Consider the following 21,756-nt stretch of genomic DNA (forward strand, 5'->3'; position numbering starts at 1 on the left):
GGGGCTCACACACACACGAATGCACACACTCACGCTCACAATCAGAGACAAGAGGCGAGGAAAGGAGAACAACAAAGTGTAAAAAAGTCAAACAAATCTGCTTTATTGCCCCGAGCTCTGCTGTCTGCCCGTTTGTGTGTCCCCCCAAGTTTCAAATTCGTTTATTATTATTTTTTAACCGCAAGCCGTTATCGTCACGGGAGAAGGACACACACAGCCTGCCCAGGTGGACGCGCGCGAACGCGACAACGAAGGTAGCGTGCGCATTCTAAAAATAGCTCACAGATGGAGCAGCTACCGCGGTTTTGAACTACAGCATTGAGATGTGAGTTGGTTTATTCAGTAAATTAGCTCAGGATATTTGGATGTTCTGTCTAAACCTGTTGATGTGAGGCAAATGCAGGACTTGCTAGCTTAATGCTACCGGCATTTAGCGGCAGTGACTCAACAAATTGCCTCTAAAAATGTATCGTCAGCAATGTATGACAAGCAGACTGCTCGTTTAATGTTAGACTCACACCAATAGCTCAATATGATCATAACACAGAGGCGCGGGAAGGTATTTTGAGTGGGGGTGCTGAGTTGCTGGACTCCAGTGAACACTATTATGGGCACTATAGAGCACGCACAAAGAAACTCCCCACACGCAAACACACAGTAAACCCGCGACTGTTACAATGAAGGCTCGATAATCAGCTCACGGCATATAGGCAGGGGTAAAGTGCTATTTTTTTACGAGTGGGGAGCGGACCTCACCTTCTCTAGGGGGGTCCGGGGGGATGCTCCCCCGGGAAGATTTTTTTTAAATATTGAAGTTAAAAGCATCAATCTGGTGCACTTTGAGAGCAACATTAAGAGATCTATGGATACATCTCTCAACACCCAGATGAAACACAACTGTAAGCAGATGTTCTTTTTCTTTATGGATATTTTACAAATCACTCCCCTTTCAAACTGTATTCTTGTTTTACTGCCATATAGTATTTCATAATTGTTTTTTCCTTTATTCTCTTATTTTTTTTATAAATATAATGATCATATGAAGGTGTGCCGCGGAAATAATCTTTTGAATAATTTTTGACCAAACCGTTTGAGACCCATTGAGATAACTTAGACTAAAGTTAACTATCTAAACACTCAGAGAGTCCTTTAGCTCACCTGAGCCTCTCAGTCTGAGAGTAGAGCTCTCCTCCAGCTTGTTGTGGAACAAACAGCTCCGTATGTCCGTTAGTGCAGCTAGCTAACCAGATGCTAACAACACGGTCCCTGCTGCTGGCACCGGTCCCTCTCTCTCTCTCCCTCTCTCACACACACTAAATGCGCTATTTCCGCACACACACAGAGCCGCGAGCTTCAATGACACAAGCACACTTTTATTTCCATCCAACTCTCTGATTGGTCTGGTGTCTTGCCTCTGTTGCATTCACTGAACACGGGAAATTACAGTCCTGCCGTCCTTTCTAGTGTCTTGATGAGATTCAGGTAAAGCACGGTTAATGTATTATATTATTGAGGTAGAATTGTCCGGGGCTACAGAAAAAACATTCGGGGCAGGCCAAAATATCATTTTACCAACAATGTGGAATTTATTGGCTACATATTACACAGATTATGCACAGCGGGAGCAGCAATAACCGTCAAATAATAATTCAGACAGGGGAGCTCCGCACCCCCTGCCTGCCGCTAGGGGGTGCTGCAGCGCCCTCAGCATCCCCCTTCCCGCGTCCATGTATAACACGATTGCTTTCATATCAGAGATCAGATGAGATGGAGCGGCCTCCAGTGTAACACTGTACTGTATTACTTTTTAATGTACAAATACTTTGTTACTGTACGATATCAATAACAATAATCCACAGCTCCTCTCTTCTCCAGAGGATAACAAAAATGTGGGCGCGCCGACATTTTTTTTCGACCAGCACCCTGCCAAGGCAGTAAACCCAGGGGAAACACTGAATACTAATGCTAGGGCTGCAACTGACAGTTATGTAGGCACATTGTTATTGTTTCTTATCGCTGTGTGATTAAAAGAATAAACACAAATAGCACGATAGGCAATGCAAAACTGTATTTCGTACCTTCATACACACAACACAACATTAGAATGAGCTTTTATCAACGCCTACATGATGATAACCTGTCAACATGACAGAAAAATTCACATAACATTAATACAGAGCGGGCAGAACCCAAATCTAGCTCCAGTGCCACAAGAAACATGTTTTTTCGATGGACGAGAGTGAAAATGGAACGCACACGCTATTTGTTGTTTGTTTATATCACGCAGTCTGTTCTTCTTCTCTGTCTTCCGGTTGTTGCCTCTTTTGAATGACGAATACACACTACTGCCGGCTGCTGGTAAGGAGAGTTATTGCCACTCACGCACTGAAGTCTTTGCGGTGTGTTCCCGTGCGACACATGACCAAGACGCAGGAGAACACGGCGACGCAACAGCCGGCTTCGGCGTCGGAGAGTCATCTGGTGACTGCTTGGTGTGTCAGGGTGTTACAGCCGCTGACTTCCTGGCGCTGTTAATTCTGTTGGGGGGGGGTGTGTGTGTGTGTGTGTGTGTGTGTGTGTGTGTGTGTGTGTGTGTGTGTGTGTGTGTGTGTGTGTGTGTGTGTGTGTGTGTGTGTGTGTGTGTGTGTGTGTGTGTGTGTGTGTGTGTGTGTGTGTGTGTGTGTGTGTGTGTGTGTGTGTGTGTGTGTGTGTGTACATGAGCTGCGCAGTTCCTCCGATGCCACTGGTCGTCCCGCCCTCGCAACATCCGAACCGGTGATTGGATAGACGTCATCCAATCCCCGCCCTCTTCCGGCACGTCTTCCGGGGGAGGAGTACAAAGGCTTGGAACGGAGATCATTCGGGAGGCTCTGTGTTGGGAGACAGACGCCTCTAGCCTCTTGATACTTTTCTTGTGGTGTTTAAGCTATTAGCTCCCCTGTAATCCGTAGACTACTTAGCAGAGTGCAAGTAGTGTGTTGTGCCTCGTATTGTGTTGTGTTTATAACGTGTTAGCTTAGACCCAGGTGATTAGCACCTGTTGAACAGCTACTAGTGTTCGTATTGTGTTAGCTTAGACCCAGGTGATTAGCACCTGTTGATCAGCTGCAGCTGTGTGGGTGCAGCCTTCCTCATTTTCAGTTGTACCACGTTTACCGTGAGGTTTAGTTTTCTTTCTTATTTAGTGTATGTACACAGACTCCTTTTTAGAGTCCTCCCTTTGTTTGGTCGTTTATGTAAACTTGCGCCTTTTGGACTTTTTGTTTGTTCCAGGCTGCCTGCCTGCCATTTTGTTTGCCCAGCTGGTATAATAAAACCACCTATAATTATTACCAATTCCACTCTGGTCGTGTCGCTTCCTTTCCTTTCCCCTAGTCCAGTCGGGAACGTAACACAGGGCCTTTAGCTTAGCGATGGTGAGGCCTAGCTTTGTGCGCCTATGTTTGTTCATAGCCTAGCGTTAGCATATACTTCTGCCAATAGCATTTCCACTCAAAGACCATAAAAGTGTGTTAATACGTGGAGAATATCCAGCTGAAAAAAACTATAAGTAACATAAACATGTTTGCCAAAGATTTCGGCAATATTCTGAAATCCAATTAAGAAATCCCATTGCTTTTTGTCGAGGGAGCCCTTGTGATGTTAACTCACTGGTCCACCAACAAACATACGTCATCACTGGACCACTCTAGAGGGCCGTTATCGCAAATGTGACTGCTTTCACAAAATGTAAAGTTTTCATAAACATTTTTGATATGCTAAAGGCAATCCCAAAGATACCGATCCTGACCCGATATGTGTTGTGGTTGTAGGGCGGTACCATGTCTTCACTGAGCTCAGTCTCTGGAGGCTAAATGTGTAATTTTCTTCCATGGCGGAATTATGCATTTTCAGTTCTTTAAATAACCTCCATGGTTATCTTCCATGAAACAGGAGGGTCACACACAATTAGAGCGGGTATGTGTCGATGTGCTAGGTCTCTGTTTGTCTGCATCTCATGATTATCAACTGACCGCCACAGGACTAAAAAAAGTATTCTGCTGAAAGAGCCGTCACACATGGAAAAAGAGTACTGCAGGTGTGACACTTCTGGCAAAGGGGAAACTTTAGAAAGGAAATCTAGCTAGAAGAGTTTGAGTGGAGTTCAGTAATGCAGCTGACCACACCCTGATTCTTTCTCTCACGTATAAATATGCAAACAAACACATGGATATCCGCACGCGCAAAAATAAAAACATGCTTTTCCTCCCAAATATTTTCCAGCATTATTATTTTTATCCCCTTTGTTCTGGTGTTTACTCCGCCTGCTAAAGATAATAACCCTTTTCCACAGTGTCTCGTATTTCTCCCTGCCTTCATCTCCCCGTCTCCCTCTTTCTATCTTCATCTCGCTTCCCCGCTCTCCTTCCTCCTCCTCCTCCTTGGCTTTTCTTTCTTTCCCATCACCCTCCACTGTTTCTCCTCCGCTCCTTCCTTTTTCTTCTTAGAAACATTCCTCACATTCCTGCTGGCTTCTTAAGGGGAAGGACCCCGCTGGCAGCACAAGGCCAAACATTATTACAGTGCTTTCAGCTTCTCTTCTCTCATCCCCTCTTCTTCTGACTTATCCTCCATTCACCTTCTCTTTCTGACTTTACTCTTCCTCAGTCACTTTTATCTTTCAAACACCCCCCACTTGTTCTTTCATTCGTTCATTTCCCCCCTCTTAAACCTCAATCCGCTCTAATTCCATGTGAGTATGCTTGAGACCACTGTGTTTCATAATTAGTGGAAACACAGGTCATACCCTCGTCTGTTACGTAAAACTCATTCATGTTTATACAAGCGTTTGTGCTGTGTTTCTTTCACAATGACACACGCTGTACACATAGGAGATAAAGAATCACACACAAACTTGCTTTCAGAAAAGTCACAGTGACACTATAAAAGTGGATTGAGTATATAAAATCTTCCATAGTGTCTGAATGCATGTGAATGTGTCATGAATTAACTTAGATACCGAAATTAAAATGTTATCGACAGTACATTTTTTTTTTCTTATGTTATTTTGATTTGTACTCTAAGGTACCACCATCAGGTACCACCATCAGCTCAGTAATATCTTATTAATACTGACACCACTGTATATAATCTTATATACAGTACAATTTACATGTTTATTCCGTTTTTTGAATTCAGTTTTATTATTTACATTAAGAAAACATAAGCATTCTTAATGTAATTGATTAAAACATACACGGATGAATATGTTTATTTGGAGTCATTATTTTGATCATTAATTAGATAACTGACTTTCTCTATGTGGGTCAATAAACGGTTCTTCTTATCTTATCTCATTGAAACAAATCTTAAGCCCGCTGATCATGTGCAATGTCTTGGTATCATGGGACCTGGAATCTCTTTTAATGCTCCAATTTATGTGAACATGTCCTTGTTTATGTGAGAAGAAACACACACACACATTTATGCAACTGGTTGGAACTCAAAATCTAAAAGATATATTGGCATCTTCTTTTTTTTTAATATATATTACTTTATTCTCTTGTAGATCAACATTTCCAATGTAATGTGGCGCAGTGGGCTACCGGCACTCCAGTCAACATGCCGTTGTGTCCTTGGGCAAGACACTCCACCCTAATTTGCTCCTGTGGGTATTGTCCACAGTATTGATTACATTACAAAAAGTATATTGTGATGTAATGAAAAATATTTAACGACCTGTTAATCACCTTTGTACCACATACATAAAGACATTAAAAGAAAACACTGGTTATATAATCTTTTTGTAGTATTTCTACCAAATTCTACACCTTTGTTTTGATATGACACCTGATTTTTGGTACTGATACCAAAATAAGACTTTATTTCAATAGCTTACTTTCATAAATATGATCTCCAAAACATTTGTATTCATATATTCAATTTCAGCTGTCCTGTCAGTATGTCAGTTTAGTTTTGTGAACCTTTTCTTACTTTTCTTGTGTCTAATGTTGTGTTGTAACAGAAGTACGTCTCTGCAGGTGGGAGGCAACTGCTAAGCATACAGTTGACCACATCCTGCCCATATAGCCCTGACACGTCGCACTGACACGTCACACTGACTGTTTTTAACTTTGTCATTTCAGCATGATTTACATTAATTTACATTGGTTGTTTTTCTGAACACTTTATTTTGGCTCTGAGAAACGTTCTATACTGGCCTCACTTCCTTTTTATAAAGTTTTGAATTAGCAGCACTATATTTGTATTTGCAGTGCACACTCACAGCAGACATTTGATTTCTCATTAAAGGTCAATAGCCTCATAAAAAACTAACCTATATAATGAGGCGGAAGTACTCAGAGTAAGTAGAACAAATGTGGTCTTAGAATACTCAATTACAGGTAAAAGTCCTGAATTTAAAGTGTTACTTACACTAACTATGTATTTAATAAATGTAGTGGAGTAAAGAGTATCATATTTACCTCTTACATGTAGTAGAAGTCTAAAGTACCATCAAATAAAAAAAAAAATAATAACTACATTTTTGTCACAGTTTGCTATACTGCCAATATTAATTTGCCTAAAAGGGCATTTCTACAGGGTAAAAATTGTGCGTTTGTTTGCCACTTCATATAGATTTGCTCCAAATTGGTGGGTTCCTTCGCCCTTCTTCCAAGATCATGAAAATCAAGCCAAAAATGTGTTTGTGATTCCGAAATATACCTTTTCTCAGTTTCGGATAACATTTAGTACTTTTATGTTTTTAGTATATTCGGGGGTAAGGGTTTGATTAGTGAAGCCCAAAATACAAAATATCTGCCAATGGTGGCAGCTGCACTGTTGTTAGTTCTGTGTGGAAATGACAATGAATGTAAAAAACAACATAACCATCTAAATAAATAGACTGAACGGCGACTCAAACTGTATAATGCCGATTGAAAATGTCCTAGACCATGTATTAATGTGTGGCTTTAAGTATAGTATACTGTAGGTAGTACCACAACTCATTATGCAGAATGGCCATTTTCAGAATGATATATTATATCACTCAAGTATAACTCGTGAGCCATTAACATGTTCCTCATTTACATTTTGCAGAGTTACTTTTTATCATGCCACTTAATCCATAGTGCATGAACATTTGTTTTTCGATTTTTGTGTTTTATGTAAATATAATATGTTGAAATGAACCCAGGAAGCTTTGTCGAGGATTTTTTTTCATATATAAAATAGAAGTTTGAGGATAGTACTGACCAGCTACTGGACTGTGTGTGTGTGTGTGTGTGTGTGTGTGTGTGTGTGTGTGTGTGTGTGTGTGTGTGTGTGTGTGTGTGTGTGTGTGTGTGTGTGTGTGTGTGTGTGTGTGTGTGTGTGTGTGTGTGTGTGTGTGTGTGTGTGTGTGTGTGTGTGTGTGTGTGCGCGTGCGTGCGTGCGTGCGTGCGTGCGTGCGCGCGTGGTTAGTCCATTCAATTACACAATCTACCATGCAGTCTGAATCACATCCGGTTTCGAGCTGAAAATAACAAAACCACAGGGTGACAGAAAAGCAGCGCAGCAGGCAACCGCCCACAGGAGAGAGGAACACACACACACACACACACACACACACACACACACACACATACACACGCACATACAAACTTGCACACGCACACACAAAATATCTAGCACACACACACTTTATGTCAAGGCACATAGCAATCACACACACACACACACACAAACACACACACACACACACACACACACACACGTCACACACACACACACACACACACGTCACACACACACACACACACACACACACACACACACACACACACACACACACAGTTATGTAGCTCTGTACACCCACACACTGAGGGTTTCTGGGAACGGCGCTGGGCTCCCCCCTGTTCAAAGAGGCACCCGAGGGTGAGCGAGCGTACGATGGAGCACCAGCAGCAGAAGACACACACGCATGCTTCTTGGTTTCAATATTCGTCTGAAACATCAGTCATTGACCTGACTGGTGCCGAGATCGGAAAAAAGGATAAAACGCAGAAACGTGCTTGTGTTCCGTGGAAACAAGCAGACAGTTGAAAGTGGGGAAAAACACTTAAAAGTGTTAGTGAAACCAGTAACAAATGTTGGTTTCTGCGTGAAATGATTTAAAATGTGCAAACACATTTAATTTTAGAATGGGACGAGATTGAGGAGGACAATAAAAAAAATACTTCTGTGATAAATACAAAATAGATTATAAAAAGGCCTTTTGTTAAGAATGTAGCAACGAACTTGAGCCATTAGCCATTTTCCGTCTTTTTTATAATTGAGAATGAATTGCAGCACATATGCAATGTTATGTTGGAGATGTGTATCATTACACAGACTTTTAGCATGCTCACCTTAATAAGGTATGAGACGTGTTAATAAAGGATGTTCTAGGAAGGCCATAGACCAGAAAGCGGACAAAGCCATGGTCCTGCGTCATGCGAGATACAACATTAACGTATGTGCTGTAGGTGTGTGTGTAAAAACGTGTGTGAAAACGTTCATAGGCAGGAGGGTCTGCTTCCACCTACATGGTGCACATGGTCAGAGAAATTAAGAGAATTAACTAGCTTTTATACCCGTGCAATGTATTTACAACCAGTATAACATAAAGAAGTGTTACATGTATTTGACCTCCAGTCTGTCCTTATGATAAGGAAAGGAGAAACCATAACCATAATGAAAAGCATCCAATTCAAAAAAAATTCCACAGGACCAACTGCTTACTATTATAACTTAAAGGGTCCTCATTATGCTAATGCTCCCGTTCATTTAAGTATTTTATGCCTCCACTGTGACATGTTTACATGCTTTATAGTTCAAAAACGTCTTTATTTTTCTCATTCTGCCTTTACTGCAGCACCTCTTTTCACCCTCTGTCTGAAACAAGAGCACAGTCTGCTCTGATTGGTTAGCTGGCCGGCTCTGTGGTGATTGGCTTAGAGATGTCCCACCCCTTAGCCTATCACTTAAAATGTGTTGGAGTGCTATAATACTGTATAAGCGAGGTTGTTACAGAGTGATATCATTTTGTTACAGAAGCAAATCTTCTCAAGCAAATCACCTCAGAGGTTTCTCGTATTGTTGAGTAGATTTTGTTAAAATATTGTACTGCTAGATATCTGTTGATTTTCACAGCAATTAACAGGTGGTAATGTACTAATAAAAACATTTAAAGTAGGTTTACTGTGTTTATTATTTACAGTGGTAACCAAAAGGCACTCGGAGAGAACGCAAACCTCTGCCAAGGCTGCTACCATAAATGAATGAATGTATCCCTCTTATTAGGATCCTCTCCAAAATGTAATTGGTTCATTCTTGGTTCTTGCTACGTCATTCAACCAAGTTTTATAAAAAATAAGACCTATATTTATTTCTGAATCTCGCTGACGACAAACCCAAACCCAACATAACCTCCATTTGCGGAAAATTGGAAACACAATTATGTTAGTGTGTTTAAAAGTATAGTAACAGGGTGTCCGCAGGGTCTTAAAAAGTATTAAAAGTTGATCAATCAATTTAGCGAAAATTAGGGCCATTAAAAAGTATTAAACGGTATTTTCCAAGCTATTACATTTTGTATCTTGTTTTCAATAAGTATATAAATTGTCCAAAGAGGTTGCATTCTAAAGTTTGCCTGAATGTAATCATTGCATAGGTGTGTAGTGTGATTCTGTGTAGTTTATTTATGGCGTCCCGTTGGATTTGACGTCATGTGAACAGGACATCGCACGCTCACTGCTTGATAGCGCGTAAGGGTCCGTTTATGCCGGTTGTTAAACAACATCGTTATGGGGAAATGCAAGTCTGCGTCCAAATGGTTGGAAGATAAGGAGGAAGGACAATCAATACTGTATAGTAAATGTGAGGTAAAGTGTGACGCCAATGTAACCGGTTAAAACTCGAAGTGGCGATGAGGTCTTAAAATGTATGGAAAGGGTCTTAAAAGGTATTACATTTGACTTCAGGATTCCTGCATATACCCTGAGTAAGGATATTAAACATTTTTCAGGAAATCTACAATGCTGATGTGGTACTGTAAAATACATTCTGATAAAACGTATTTAAAAGCAACAAAAGACGCATTGCAGTACAACATGCAGCTATTCCCCTGTGGGTCTCCAATATTTAAAACTAATCTGCTAATCGAAGAGCGTAAAAATGCCCATGTGTTGCTTTGAAGAATGTTTTGGTTTCATAACACACTTAAATAGCTTTGATTCTATGCTGATATAATCTTTATCCTAAATATATGAGCAAATTAGTTGCACTTTTAATCTGATACATTACAACTGCACGCTTGCGTACTGTAGGCCTTTCAGTGAATGAAGAGTACAGTAGGGAATAAAGCTGTTTGTATAATCTGCTCAACAATATATGACATTGTTGCTGGGCCCACAGAAGATATTTCAAACATTTCCTCACAAAAGCCCTCCCAACAGGTTTTCTTCTTCTGTTGTTGTTGACGACATAAACACATTGTTCCGGAGTGCGGTTGTCAATCACATTATTACAAGTTGAAGCACACACACCTATATAATAAAGGTAAATGTGTTGTAGAAGGCTTAGGCTTTAAAGTGAAAAAACATTGCCGAAACATTGAAGATAACAACCAAAGGCACTAAAACATGTTCACTGGCAGGACATTAAAATTAGAAAAGGTTTGTAGACTAGATACATGGTTTTGTGCCAGAAACCTCATTATCTTTCCCAAAATATTTAATATAAGTATTTTTTAGTTGTTCCTCATTGTTTTCAAGGTTGGCCCCCAACAAAATGTAAATGTTTTAAAGGTTACATTAGACATTTGGTCGACATGTGACTCCCTTAAGAGACGTTCTTGTCAAAACCTTACAGTGATTACAGTGGCAAGTAGTATTTAATATGCATACTTTCAGATTTATGCATTATGTTATTTAGAATGTCACAAGCTCAGGAACCAATACAATGGACACATCATGGGAACATTACATTTCGAGGTGAGAGCCACATGCTGGTCTCAAAGATACTGTTTCGACCTTAAAAAGGGAACACACTGAGTGTAAATTGCACATAATATCTAATATGTTGTATTAATAGAATTGTTTAAGTGTTTTTATAGTGATAAATTCGTGTACAACTACCGGAAAGTCACTATTAACTATGTATAACAGACATGATGTTATCACTGCAATATTAGGGTAGGCTGTTTGTAATCTTTGGAAACATTTCTACTAAAAACGCTTGCATATCAGCACTTTAAGAGAGCCGTGTGCAAAAGGAGAAGCTGAGCATTCAAGGGCTTAAAAAAGTTAAACCAAACTTGCTCACAATTGTTTCCAAGGACCTCCAAAGGTGTGTCAGGAGGACCCCCCCTTTGGCACAACATTCATGTGCCTGGTGCTGTTGGTGGTTTTGAGTGGTTTGACAGCAGATGGAGCCACAGTGTAGAGGCCATTTTCTTTAATTGAATCAAGTTAACGTTTTAAGAAGCCAAGCGCTGATTGGCTGCAGAGTTCACCCCATGGCAGTGAGTCGCTGCGGGAAAACAATGGTTCTGAACGTCCGTGTGAAGTCAAGGCTATTTTTGGTGGAGCCCGCCTAGCTTGCTATTTCTGTCAGCAGGAGAGCGGAGGGGGCAGGACTTGAGGGGCCGGACTTTTCTTTTCTGCAACTTGCCTCTGAGAAGTCTCTTTACTTTTCCTCCTCCTCTGTAGCCTACTGTCTGCTGACAACCCCAGCGGAGTTCACCATCACCTCCAGTCGGCTTTTCGCAGCTCTTTTCGGATGTACGAGGACTTGTTTGGCTGGATTATTTTCAAGATTTTGGACTTTTAAGAAGCAGTTAGGTGTTGCTGTGTTGTGTCTTACAAGGTAGGAACACGATGTGTGTGGGAAACAGCTGGGAGTTCGTTCTTTGCTCTTTACTTGTTAATGTTAATGTGCTGTTTTTGTATGGGACTATTGAATTGCTACGTTAAGATATGCTTGCGCAGGTGTTTTAATTGCTCACCGAAGTGAAACGTTTAATTGCGTCAGAAAAAAAGAACTCCGAAGAAAATTGCACATTATATCTAATATGTTGTATTAATATAATTGTTTAAGTGTTTTTATAGTGATAAATGCGTGTACAACTACCGGAAAGTCACTATTAACTATGTATAACAGACATGATGTTATCACTGCAATATTAGGGTAGAAAATTAAAGAAATTATAGAAATTAAATAACCCTATCCAGTTTGGATTTGGATTAAGTCACCGTAGACACTCCTTAGGTCCCTGTAGAAATATCTTTATTTTGTGGTTTGGTCCCTTAACAGAAAAAAGTGATTTTTTTTTTGTTGAAATAGGTTTAAGTGCTAGCTCCAACGCTGTAATTTGTAATCAATGACATAGAAGATAATATACTTTACTTACAATATTATTACACACACACACACACACACACACACACACACACACACACGCGCACACGCACGCACGCACTAGTTGCCTACTTTTCTACTTTCTTTGACTCAATTGTGTGTGTTAATTTCTGCCAAGCCACCTTTCCCACACACATTTTGTGATCCTTATATACAGATCCGTGTGAAATATTAGGGATTACATCACGAGATTGTGCCCAGCCGCACCCATCAGGTGGCCAAGTCTGCTAATACAAACATTAAAGCAGCATTGAGTCATCTATGACTTTTATCTGCCTCTGTTGGCCACTAGCAAGAATTACAGCAACTTCTCTGGGATAGTTTATGGTGTTGAAATGAGAATTCTAGACATGCAACAGCATTGTTTTGTAGCTCAGAGGTAACACGTTTGCTTGTTTTATTCATAAAGTGTTATGTTGTTTATTTTTGCAGCATTTCACTCTTTTATTTTTGTCTCCACAGATGGAGTAGCACCTAAAGGAACATCATAAAGACAGACATACAGAACAACATATTTCTTGCAGTGGCAGGTAGGACTTTTAAGCTCTAAAGATAGCACACTAAATACCAACTAGGGCTGCTCGATTATGGCAAAAATCATAATCTCGATTATTTGGGTCAATAATTGATATCACGATTATTAAAAACGATTATCCATTTACTTTGAAAACATCCATTTATTGAAAAAAAACATTTGAACAGTATGTTTTGAACAGTTGATTACCCTGAACTCGAAGTATAATTCAACTGAAAAACCAATAAAAAAAATTAAAAAATAAATAAATATTCGTTTTATTTCAGTTATGTTGTTTTCATAATCGTTGCAAGCTAAAATCGTAATTGCGATTAAAATACAATTAATTGAGCAGCCCTAATACCAACTGTAACTTAATGAGTAGTTATGTTTTAGGTTTTTTATATTTGACTTGTTAAAAACCACCGCCAGTAGCTCTGAAACATTCGTATTGAAAAATGCTGCTAGTCTACAATCAACCCCCTCAGGACCACTACATCTTGTCCTCTTTACAACATGTTTACAGCGAACACACACAGACATTACACAGCCTTGGTGACAGAAGTTTTTCCAGTGAGAATGATCTAAGCTGTTTCATTCTCAGAAGAAGTGCAGTAAAGTGCAGAACAGGTGTTGGCCTAGTTGGAAAGACGTACTCGGCCCGCTGTGTTTCTTTACGTGTGAGTTTAGAAATGCTGCGGGTCATGCATAAGTGTGGTAAATTATATGTCAGACTTTACATTTACATGTATGTTCAACACAATATATTTTTCGTTAAATGTGTTCGGTAAAACAACACATCCTGTTTTAAAAAGTGATGTAATCCTGAGTTCTGATAAGTCATGTGGGAAATGATGCTGATATTCACTAGTAGGATTAACTTCAAAATAACTTTCCGATTTCTTCCTTGTGGTCTGGTATACTTCAAATCCTGGCATTTCATCTTTCAAATGTGTTCTTGGGCAATTGAAACAGACATTAGATCTGGAAACATAGAAACCTATTTCCGGCAAATATTGCCCCAAAAATGTCCATTGCAAGTGTTTTTCATTTGTCACGTAACTGCTGTGTTTTCATTAGAATGGTTTTATGGTTAGACAATAAAGATGTCTACTCTACATTGATAACCGGTATGACGCAGGGTGTAAAGAACCGTTGGTAACCCCCAAACATTTCAACTTATTATGAAACTTAGCGCTGACTCTTCCACCTGAGATCAAAATGTATTTGATCCGCTGCTCCACCCATCAGGAACAAGTCACCCGGCTGTTTCTTTGTGTCCTGCCTTTTTAGTTTAGATTAGCATTCTCCACTGTGTGATCACACTGTGTAGGATTACAATGCATGACTCTCTGAATGGGAGCCGGCTCTCGCTGTGCCAGGCTCCGCTGACTGTATGCTAACCAAGGCCCCGCTATGTGCCCTGTGTGTGTACGTGTGTGTGCGGAAAAACCCGGTGAGGTCATGGCTGTGGCTGTAGGGTCTGGTTACATGTGTGTTGTCCACGCAGGGCAACTGACACTGGCTCTTTCTCCTTTTGTCTTCCTTTCTAATCTATCTCACCTGACTCCATATAACCTCGCATTAAAGTTTCTATTAACTAGGGCCGGGCGCAGCCGTCTCTGAAGTTGGAGACTGGTTATCAGTCTAAGGTGGCAGCAGTCTGGGCCAGATGTGTTTTTTAAAAGCTTCTACAGCCTTTTAAACTACCCAGACTGCTATAATAGTCCTGCAGGCCACAAGGATTTGCAGTAACCGCAAAACTCTTCCCAAAAAAGACTCAAACACATGTTTTGTCCGGAAGTGTGCACACTAACAGTACCTGTCTGGCTCACTTAAGTAGGGAGAAACTGTAGGGCCAGATAACAATATCACATATCCTCTTCCTGGTCTTGCTTTCCAACCACTTGAGTCAGCTGATTCAGGCTCTTTGTTTTTCTTTGTCACTGATTCGTGCTAAATGTGAGAGCTGAGGAAGTGTTAGTTACAGTAGATGAAGTGGAAATGCTGGGGAAAAAGAAAACCAAACAACTATTGATCATTTAAATAGTCAAAATGTAAATCCTACATGAGTTGACTAATTTTTTCTGGATTTACATACATTCTTTTTTTTCTTAAAAATGTTCGAGGCAGAGCTTCTATGTTAAATGATTTTGATATGTCACTATTGTGCAGGATTGACCAAAGATTATTACTTTTTTGTGGAAGTATCAACATTTAATCATAAAAAGTTGATGAAGTGACAAAGATTTATTCAACAAATTTCCTGTAAAACTCTGTTTTAATGTTTTTTCTTTATCCTTTATCCTTCTCTTCCTGACTGGTTTTATACGTTGCAGTAACCTGACCTCATTTCATTAACAGTGTTGCTCTTTATTGAGCGCTGCTGTTATATATATATCACTGAACAGCATACAGGAATGGTAACACTGCTGCGACTACTGTCCTGTTTATCCAACACTAAATAACACTCCATATTAAATTCCTTGTGTGCGTAGTGTTTTTGTTCCAAAAGTCATTAAATTCCGTCTGTGGACCCCTCCCCCGAAAAGAAAATCACCTATTTTTAATGATCAACAACCATAATGACCTCTGAAGAAATATTGTGGTTCTTTTTGACCTATGGGACCCCCTAAAGCCAAAAAGCAGTGCAGACGCAAGATGTGCTGTAGTTGTGGTAGTAATGGTAGTAATAGTAGACGACAGGGAAGGAGGAGGCTATTTTTGACTCGCTGAACAAATGGCTCGATTGTCCTGCCTCTAGGTGCATGAAATCACTTGATATGTCAGGGGTAATGTAATATAATGCGCTCCAAGGGGCCCCATGGCACTGTTTGTGTGTATGTGTGTTCTTTTCATGGCGGTTTATTGTGTGTCTCTTTCTGTCTCTCTGCACGTATAACTAGGACACAGAGGCTTGTGTGTAAGTGTATGCGGTGTGGCCTGAGGTAACATTGTCCTTAACATTTTAGTAGTGTGTCAAATCAATTTATGTTGCGTTAACCTTTGAGCTACAGGCTCCTTGCTGTGGTCAGCTGGGTAATTGGTGTGCTGTTGGCCTCCAGCTGCAGTCTGCATCCAACTCGCTCTCTGGCTCTCTCACACACACAGCACCATCACGTAGACACACTTAATCCAGTTTTCCTAAGGATTTATTCCTGTGGCATTTTGGGGGGGTGGGCTTTAATTTTCACCCACTGCTCGAACCAGAAACCTTGGACAAAAGTTCCCACGGTCATGGAAAGCTTGGGAGAGTCATTGAATTTAAAAGTCATATTCCAGGCCAAGGAATGTCATGGTATTCTGTTATGCTTAATATAAATAATTGTTACAGTTATCTCCCTTGGGGTTTGAAACTGAAATGTTAAATAATGTAGAGCAAGTGGTTATTACATTTGAGTAAATGTTTAATGTTATGCATTATGTAGGCTATTTGTGGTGCTGCATTGCTTCTCAGATTTTTATTCTAAATTAGTTTGTAATCAAGTGCACTAATTGTACACTGGAAGTATAACCAGATGACATTTAGCTTATGCTTGACACTTGGTTCTTGATAATAAAGGGAATCTGCTTTTCGTTTACAGTATTTTAAATACATAGGAACATAACTGACTATAAGACATTGGAGAAGTTTGCAGGATATGTTTTAAACAGTTAGGATTTGAAATACAATATACCATGCAGTTCTGATGTGTAATTATATGATGCGAATGGTGATGGACATTTTGATAATCGTTCCTCGAAAAGTCATGGAAACATTTTGAATATCTTTTAGAAAACCTGCATGGATCTAAAAAAGCATTTTGAATCTCAGGTTATACACACTGTATTCAATCCAATTTTTTTGGATAGCTTAATTCCACTAAACTATGTGAGCCCGCAATGTTGAGTAGCTCATCGAGGTATTCTGACCAAACCTTATTCATTCAGTGACGGGAACATTTTGGGTGCCTAAATAGAAAGAAAACATCTTTTAAATTAAAATTCAATTTGAATCATTTATGAAGCTTAGTTTTTTTATTTTAAGCTTGAAGCTCTGTCAGGAATGCTCATCCGGTATTATGCATGCTTGAATGCTTACATTGATATAATGATATCTAATTGAAGGCCTGCCCTATATATCAGTCTAGCTTCAATCACAAGTTTTCCAACCAGACACCTCGCAGAGAGTAATGGACGGCTCACATTCACTCCAGAGCACTGAGGTTACTGACACTGACCTCGGATCAGATAGCTTGTCGTTGGTACAGAGGCAATAAGATCCTGTCTTTTCTCAATGGGATCCTGCCTTTAGATTAGACTGTGAGTGTGTTGATGGGGAATTGCATTCAGTGATGTTTGCAGATTCAAGCTGATATCAACAGCCAGGTGACGTGAAGGAGGAGAGACACCATGCATGTTTATTTCATTATTGTCTACCTGTGTTTGTGTCTGTCTGGGTGTGTGCACACCACTTAGCAGAAAACAGACAACACTACTGCAGAAAGCTGGAAATATGAGGGAATAGTGAACTCTGCAAAAGGGTGGAATATGTTCAATATCACAAGGAGGTAGTATAATAGATAGCACAGTGGTATGCATGCAGCGATTTATCAGCATGCATGTTTGGTATTCTTCTTTATCATATTCAGAGGTGTTGATGTGGTAAGTTCACTTATTATCATGTGTTACATTATATTTAATGTATGACATTTCGAACTAATGTATGCCACATGAGCTCACTGTAAAACAGAACTATCAGAAGCTTCAAACATGAACTGTTCACGACTAAATAGTACCATTAATAGAACCATTTAATATGGTGAAAACAACTTACCTGAAATCTCAAGAACCAACCTAATGCTACTGTTTTCTGTTCATATCATTGTAACTTCTGTCAAGTCATAGCTCTGGGAAACATCAACAGCCTCTTAATTTATCCGATTACACAATCAGAAAAAAAAACTTTGAGACTCTTTGCTGAAGTTTTTCAACTCGAGGTGTTTAGCGTGCTCCTGCAAATACACAAGGCATTGAAAAGAAAATGAGACGCAATCAGGAAGCAAACGCTGGGGTTGAATGCTTTACTCATATTGAAAACATTTACTTAAAAGTTGCCCTAAGCTGCTAAAACACGCTCCGTCCGATATACGTATATAGTAAGCGGTGTTGGTCTACCATAAACCAGAGCACAAACCATTTTCTCTTCTGGTTAAGAACCTATCAAGCCTCTTAAAAGTTGATTATGGCTAAGGATCTACATTTCACAGAAATGTAAATTCTTAGAAAACCTTAACAATACCTCGGTTTTCTTAGAGTTATGTCATGGGTAACAACTCATTGAACAAGGAAACATAGTGAACAGGGCCCCAGGCCATTACAACTCATGTGCTGAGTTATGGTTGTTGTGAAGTCTGGGAAAGTGTTATTTATGTTACTATAAGCTAACTCTCACATGAAAATTGCCATCAACATTATCCAAAGACGAAGCATTCAGATTGAAAACTACTTGATTTGTCCGAGCAACAGTCCAAAAACCCAAAGAAATGTACAGTAGTTTGCTATCATCTACGAAGACACATAAAAAACACAAAATAATCACATTTCAGGTATAAATGATAAATCATTTAGCAATAGCTAGCTGTTTACCAACCTGTCGCTGAATCAAAAGAAAAGTGTGAAAAGTGTTTAAACTCTGTTACAAATCAAAACTAGAATGGCACTCGAGCACAGACCTCCACCGAGCCAATTCACCCATTTCCCAAGTTGTTAAGTAGTTCTTAAAATGTCTGTGTGATCATAAGAAGATGTGTTTTATTTCTCAGTGCTCTCAGAGTGTTTAAACAACAACTTTCCTAGTTGTTCTGTCTAGCACAATTAACCTATTGTGCATTGACGAAAGTCAAACACATGTCATAAATTGGCCTTCAATTTCTGATGTTCTCCAAAATTGATATGTTTTTCCTTGGCCCATGCTACATCCTTCCACTTAGATTCATGAACATTGGGCCAGTAGCTTTTCCGCTGACAGACAGGCAAATAGAAAAAAACGAGCCAAAAACATATCCGCCTTGGCAAGGTAACTATTGATTTTCCAGCTACTTTAAGCCTTCCTAAATGCAGATAATGTTATTTCTGCTCAAAGCCCTTCACATCTGTGTGTGCGTGTGCGTGCGTGCGTGCGTGCGTGCGTGCGTGTGTGTGTGTGTGTGTGTGTGTGTGTGTGTGTGTGTGTGTGTGTGTGTGTGTGTGTGTGTGTGTGTGTGTATGTGTGTGTGTGTGTGTGTGTGTGTGTGTGTGTGTGTGTGTGTGTGTGTGTGTGTGTGTGTGTGTGTGTGTGTGTGTGTGTGTGTGTGTGTGTGTGTGTGTGTGTGTGTGTGTGTGTGTGTGCACGCTTTCACCCCTGACCAGAGTGCAGAGCATGTGCAGGAATGTTAATGTCTTCTGCCTTTGTTGTCCGTGCAGACAGCCGAGTGTGACTGTGCATATTCATGAAGCTTCCTTCCTGGAACACGTTAACTTTTACCAAGGAATGAAAAATAAGATGAGAACAGTTGAAAAAAAGGCAGAGAGTACAAGAGATAGATTCCCAGTGTGTATGTTTATATAGATGAAATGTAGATTACAATAACAAAGGGAAGTAAGTAACAGAGGCAGATCAAAGATTAATGTTGATTAATTCTACACCAACACTTGAGATCATTCACATTTTGCAATTGCAAGAGGAACCAACATTGTTTTTCCGTTGTCTGAGAATGTGTTGTCCCTATAAACAAAATCGCCATGTGATAAGGTCATACTCTACAGCGAATACATCATAAGTTATTGGAGTTTCTTGCCCCTTTGTTAGGTTTATGAGCGGGGAAGTCAAGATGCAGGTCTTTACCGTTAGTGATTTCTCTTTCGCATTTATTAAATTACATTTTTTTAAATATTTGAAACCAGTTTATTGAACTGAAAGGGAAATGGGGAACTTGTCTTTGTTTCAGAGCACAATTTATAACCAAAGTTGTGTTCAACTTGACCAGTGTTTTAATATGAGCTTTTGCTAGGCTAAGCTGCTCTGGTTGTTATCAGCAGAAAGGCCTGTGCTGCTGATTGTAGTCTTTGTAGCTACCAATCTCTCCTCCACTCACACAGGCTATCAGTGTATCAGTCACCAAGTCACCACTGTTTTCATGACTCACTGTTTTCACCACTGATAACAGCAAGATCATTCAGCTCATTGGAAATCTTTTCCCTTTCAGCTTTGCAAAACATATTTGTGAAGAGCTTAAGCAATGAACACTGAATCATTGTGTGGCATTTTTCTGTGTAACCCAGCATTGTGTTTTCAAGTATCAGTGTGAGTATCCCATGTGTGTTATACAAGATAAAGGGGGGGAGCATCCCTTTCAGTGAGCTGCTTTCGCGTTGAGTGGCTTTATCTGTGTTTGGAAATGTGGAGAATGTGTTTGATGTTAAAAGCAGAAGTGTGTGTTCGTGTTCAGGTAAAGTGCGACACTGCAGTGATTATAAAAATGTTTTGAGATCTCAGAGAAAGTAAATCGGGAGTTTGACTAAGCACATACATTTTAAGTAAGTGTATTTTTAATGTGTAATGTGGAAAATACTGGAAACGTAATGCAAATGATGTTTGGTTGAAGCGAGGTGTGGTGCATGAGTCAGTATACCGTCACACAATGTTTCTCATAATTCTAATGAAAAGATTTTCCTGCTGTCAATTCGCTGCTTGTTGCATGCATACAGAAATAAACTACTTCTCTCTTTACTTGAAACAACATGGTTATGTTATGGAAAAAAGTGGGTTTTGGTTAAAGTAAAAAAAGTGGTAAAGTTTAGTCAACATGTTGTTTATAATAAGTGTATCTCTTGCGTTTGAATTGACAACTTTGGTTACTAACAGACAGATCCTTAGTCCGGTCGTCTCATCAATCAGACGCTCTTGCTGCCTTGTAAATAACTCCTTCACTCACTGATGCTTGTTTTCCTCTAGTTCCACCAAGCCTAGAAACATTAGAATTTCCCCAACAATGTGCCCATACACGGACACTTCACTGACAGTGTACTAGAAAGCTAACAGCTATCAGTTTAGTATCTGGCCTGAATGCTTTGGACATGTGCACTCTCACATCTCTTAAACATGTTGTGAGAGATGCAGTGCATGTGTGAAAGAGGCTTTGCAGATCACTTCAGACACAGAAGACCGCCTCCTTTTTGACACTGCTGAAGTGTCCACGGGCCAAACAGTGAATGCCATCTGTTTGTAACCAATCCAATAGATTACTTGTCAATCAGACATGGTGCTCATTTCCCTGTCTGTGTAGTAACGTTACCTTCAAAGCTAATGTTCAAAATGTCTTATTGTATTTTCCCTTGAGGATTGTTCCGAATTGATAATAGAGATATGTTTGTTGACTGGAGTAACAGCAGATTGCCGAGCAGTGACTGAGTGGTGACTCTTAGATTGTGCCTTTGTAGTCGGTGCAGGAGGAGCATTGTCTGTCATGTGTCAAACTGCACAGTACACCTGGTGTCTCCTCTCTCTGACAGACATTCACTTATTACCTGGGTGTAATGAATGAGTCCTTCTAAACTTCCAGCTTCAGGCCAAATGCAACACCAAGTTGAGCTAAAGATGACAGACAGACGAGGAATGTTAATGTGTGTGTGTGTGTGTGTGCGTTGTGACCTGTGTGTGAGTTATGTAAGTAGCTTTATTATTGGCATGCAGACCTTAAGGCACTTGTTTATTTGAAGCAGAGCAGGATGCAATCGCTTACTAGGATTCCTCTTGAACGAGCTCGCACCACGTTCATAAATCTCTCTGAGAGGACCAAAAG

The 21,756-nt window shown here is 39.9% G+C and overlaps 1 protein-coding gene across 4 annotated transcripts in view; it reads left to right on the forward strand.

Annotated features, from left to right (window-relative positions):
• The window catches only part of hdac7a (histone deacetylase 7a), a 75,542-nt gene that overhangs the window by 17,462 nt on the left and 36,324 nt on the right, over window positions 1–21,756 (forward strand). The window contains exons 1-2 of one of the 4 annotated variants that reach the window (XM_079676996.1): window positions 11,557–11,868; window positions 12,883–12,950. The exons of 1 other annotated variant lie outside the window; for it this stretch is intronic. The gene's annotated coding sequence lies outside the window, so the exon portion shown is untranslated. Of the gene's footprint in view, window positions 1–11,556; window positions 11,869–12,882; window positions 12,951–21,756 lie in introns of those variants that run through there. 2 more of the 4 variants (XM_079676997.1, XM_079676998.1) reach the window with 2 other exon arrangements.

Source organism: Notothenia rossii (genome assembly GCF_949606895.1).
Source record: "Notothenia rossii genome assembly, chromosome: 4".
NCBI lineage: Eukaryota > Metazoa > Chordata > Actinopteri > Perciformes > Nototheniidae > Notothenia > Notothenia rossii.